This window comes from Frankliniella occidentalis, unplaced genomic scaffold (genome assembly GCF_000697945.3).
Source record: "Frankliniella occidentalis isolate FOCC.00 unplaced genomic scaffold, Focc_3.1 Scaffold69, whole genome shotgun sequence".
Lineage (NCBI taxonomy): Eukaryota > Metazoa > Arthropoda > Insecta > Thysanoptera > Thripidae > Frankliniella > Frankliniella occidentalis.
Genome location: NW_026267199.1, coordinates 883,579 through 888,210, shown reverse-complemented (window position 1 = coordinate 888,210; position 4,632 = coordinate 883,579). Strand labels below are relative to the sequence as shown.

The 4,632-nt window shown below is 49.6% G+C and overlaps 1 protein-coding gene across 1 annotated transcript in view; it reads right to left on the bottom strand.

Moving 5' to 3' along the window:
* LOC113203891 (uncharacterized) overlaps positions 1-4,632 on the bottom strand; it is a 21,877-nt gene that overhangs the window by 9,445 nt on the left and 7,800 nt on the right. The window lies entirely within an intron of this gene.

Below are 4,632 nucleotides of genomic sequence, written 5' to 3'. Positions count from 1 at the left end.
TCTCTCTCTCTCTCTCTCTCTCTCTCTCTCTCTCTTTCTTTCTTTCTTTCTTTCTTTCTTTCTTTCTCTCTTTCTCTCTCTCTCAACATTTCACCACATTTTACTGTCTTTCTAGGCACGAAAAGCTCAATAAAAAGGCGAAACCATTTGTAATTTTAGTGAAATATTTCAATGCACCATAATGTTTGACCACATTTTAATGGCACAATGTCCATGTCTACCTTTCGCTTTTCGATGTACCTCTAAGTTTTCCCCGCCCACCTCTCGCTGCGGAGAGCCGACGCCTCGATAACGAGTCTAGTGCGCGGTGCCCGGAGCTAAAGGGCCCCAAACTGTAGAGTCTGGTGTGTGACCTTGCTGGGGGCCGCCCTTGCCGCGCCCATCCCGCCGCGGCGCCCGGCCCTGGCCCCCCAGCTCGCGATATGTCGGCCCTTGAGTGTTTAACGTCAGCCGCCGCACCATTAATCCTCACCACGACCACGGCCCGGGACCCCGCCACCTTGTCCGGTCCGCCACCTCTTTATCCCCCGGCTGGTCCTGTCCCCTCCGCCCTCTGCCGCCACATTTCCTTCCGCGCCGCCGCCTCCTCCTACGTGCCGCTGCGTGCTGCGCGCGCCCGCCCAGCGAGAGGCGGACTGGGCTGGGCTGCTGGGCCGCGCCCCGGGGGCCATTGGTATTCTGCATTAGCATTAGCAGCTCTGCCGCGCCCGCCCCGGTCTGGCCACCACTCATTGGGCTCGCCTCGAACTTGGACAGGCAGACATCAGGGGATTTCTGGCGAAATCTTGCCAATGTTGCCGTTGACACGTTCCTTTGCTGTATAGCCTAATGGGCGTGCGAAATCGAAGTGCCGCGGGGTAACACTTTGGGTCTTCATAATTAATGGTGACATAAAGGTGAGCGGGCGGTAATACTCGCCTAGCCAGGTCGGGCGATCCACGAGACCACCCTCAGCGTCTTTATGGCGGCGACACCGGTCCCCCAAAAGTGTTGTGAAACTTTGGTGGTTGTTTGCGCTTAAAAGTCAAGCGCGGCGCCCGGCGCATTGAGTCGGGGCGCCGCTGGCGCTGTCCCCAAGGCCCTCGGGGTCGTGGAGGAGGAGCCGGCGCCGGGAACACCACTAATCATAAACTAAAACGTTTCCTACTATTGAACAAAGTTTTGTTCATGTCCTCAAGGAGCGCCTCGTCATGCGCTGGTGTGAATGTCGTGGAGGGCGGTGGCCGTGGTGTCACTCGACTGTAGGGGGACCCCACCCCCCAACATGCCCCCTCGCGCCGGGCCCTAATCCCTGGCCCCCGCTCTCCCCTCTGGCCCTGGCCGAAACCCCTGGAGGCAGGCCTTCTCCAGATGACCGAACCCCGCGCCCCCTCCAGGCTCCAGTGGCAGAAGCCCTCTTCAGGGAGGCAGGCTCCCTTTCAGATCCACGATGCGATACGTCCTGCTTGCTTGCAGCTGGCTGAATCAAAGAAAGCCCATCACATTATGTAATAAAACAAAAATTGTTTTTGGAAAACAGCACCCTTGACGCGATGTGGTGGGCAAGCTCAAAGCTCAAGGGCGCCCGGGCCGTGTTCGTATTCAGTGCGAGTGAGTCGTTCCGAAAAGTCGATTAGGGGAGGCGGAGCAAGGCGCCGCGCCGCAGGCGTAGACTGCTCCCGTAGGTTTTTTGCTTTTTTCTCTCTCCTTTCTTTACATCCTTCCGGTTGAAAGTGCTTGCTAGAATGCGGCCTGACTGCTTACTTCCCTGCTTGCTGGAGTAAAGAAAAGGATGAGAGAAAGAAGAGAGGCGTTGGGAAGCGCGTAGCGAAAGGCTCTCGATGTAAGGCAGGCAAGCCGGTAGCAAACGGCTGTTGGGACTGCCGAAAGAAATAGTCCAAATAGCATCCCTATTCGATAGAGAGCGGTACGAAAAACACTCTGTTATAGTGTCAAACCATCCACCTCCAGCAATCGCAAGTGTTCAGCTGCAAATAATTATCCATTTGAAAGAAGTGCACTGAAAAAAACCCAATAGTGCTGACGACAGCTGCAACACCCCCAAGAACATTAATTTTGCTCTTGGATCGGCCCAAAGAACATTAGCCTATATGCTTAGAGCATATTATGTTGCTAACCATACGACAACGGTCCTTGTCCTAACGACAATGTAGCTGGCTCAAGAACAGCCGTTCGTAGAATGAGGGACAGTGTCGCACGGTTAGCAAACAAAAATGTTCTTGATCCAGCAACAGGCCTTGATGACCGGCATGTCCTTAGCAATAATGTTTTTTTTTTTTCAGTGTGCCTAACACGAACTCGGTACGACTTGAACACTCGCAACTCGGAATATAACGAACTGCGGATTTGAACACTTCTAAGTGTGGGAGTGTTAAACACTTCGTTTAGCAGTGCAATTCTAACTACTGCACTGGTAAAACAAGTGTTTAATTTTGCACGTCAATTGACGTTTAAGTTCAAGTGTGCATTTTCTCGACTCTTTGTGGTGTCTAACTTTGTTATACGTCAATTGGTGTTTAAAATTTCGACACTTCCGAAACGTGTAGCAGCTGTACACCGTATGGTTCCCTATTGACAGCATACAACTGTGTGTGCCCAAGTGTGCAGAATTTAAACGTTTACTAAACGTCTAAAATTTGCACACCACGCAAGTGTGCAACTTGAGTTAAACACCATGTAATGTGCAAAATCACAACTTGCACACGTTGGTGTGCAAATATTGCACACTTGTATTACCAGTGTGACGTCGCGTGGAAGATTTTTCTAAAAGCAACCCTGACGCAAAGGTGACAAAATCTAGAAGGGGTGTACCCGGCTGTACTGCTCGCTCTAACTATGAACTCCTAAATGAAATGGCAGCGAGAAAGGCCTGCTTACAATGCTAGTCCAGTTACCTCGCCAACTTTTGTGTGAAAATTAGTACAGAAAAGTACTAAATGAATACAGCTGCCCTGGCGGCTGGGTTGTGGGCGTGGGTGGTAGTATTTTATAATCATCTTACAATTTCAGCAGAGCCCACGCAACAATGTGCCGCTCTACCTTCTGGAGAACGGACCAAAAGTTAAGCGAGCAGGGGTAGGTCGAATAGAAGGGCGGAGGGCGGGGCGCTGCACAAAGTTTTAAACGTATAAAGGATAGGGCGATCGCAGCGTTTTGCAGAGAAATAGACAAAATTCAAAAATAATACAAACAAATGGCGTGCTTTCAACGAAGAACAGGTAAATAGTCTGTCGGGGTAAGAAACAAACATTTCCTTTAGCCAGAAAGAAGCACATATGATAAACTCTCTAATTTATTCGTTCTGGCGGGCGCGACGTTACATCGCGGTCCGTATTTCCCAGGAGGTGCCTCTGCCTCATGACTCTCTCCCCCTCGAGAGCCTCAGCGGGGGTGTGACGGCTCCGTAGACTTGTTGTAGTGGCTAGTCCACTCCACCCGACACCTACCATCCGTCCTAAAACCGTCCTGGTCCTTTTTGATCTTCGCGCTGATCAGCGAGGACTTCTGATTCGTCCGCGAATTCGGCGTGCCAATCCAGCAGCCTTCTATGTTCATCTGTATCCTTTCGCCCGAGGTCCCTCGGGGCGGGGTCGGGGTAGAGACGGAATGGGGTTTATGGTCCGGGGTTGTTGGGTTGCAAAGGCCGTAACACCAAGAGGAAGATCAAATTAGATCACGAGCGATTTACATCGACCCTCTACAACTTCGGCCAAAATTTTCTCACTTAACCTACTCATCAATATGAGTGAAAAACCATTGGCACAACCCCCCCCAAAAAATTTATTGGCGGAGATATGATTTTTTGAAGATTTTAGTCACTTTTTGTACTAAAATAAGGTTTAGATTGAAAAATTGCGCTTTCTCTTGCTGTATGGGTCCCAGAGGCAAATACATGTCATATTCTGGTAGGAAATTGTCTAAGGTTTCCAAAAAGGGGTAAAACTTTAGTGTTTGGGGTGAATGTATGGTAGATATTGAAGCCCCAAAACTTTTGCAGGCCTTACTAAGATCTTTGGGTTTTTTGGGAAGAAAAAATCGTAAAATGTTTTCGTTATATGATTTGAAAAGCTAAAAGACCATACTATCAGATAAGAAAATAAAAAAGGGTGGGTCGAGCCCTTCCTGAGGAGCTAGACGCCTTAGAAAATGACCCAAATTTGGGGTTTCGGGAATTCGGGAAATTCTCTATCTTATAGGTAACTCGCCGAGTTAGGACCCTTTGGACTAAAATTTCGTCCGTTTGCCTCTATCTTGCACCGTTTAGGCGCTAGAGTGTTTTTTTCGACGAAAATACCGTGAAAATGACCACGTTGCACATAAAAACGCACAAGGAGGCGTCCAATCGTAAAATGTCAGAGGAAGTACCCCCCCCAAAACAGCACATTCTGAGTCTGATTGTACCCTCCGATTTACCGTATCTTTAACCGTTTAGGAGCTAGAGGTGGATATATTGAAAACAATTGCAAAAAGTCAAGTTTTAAGACTGTTTGACAAACAATATACAATCTACAATATACAATCTGCGCGTGTTCTTTTTTATTAATCGCCGCCGGCAGGCCAAGCAGGCCCGGCCCCTGCTGAACGGAGTTGCCGGTGCAGCGAAGTGGAGCTGGCAACTCCGTTTGGCGGAAG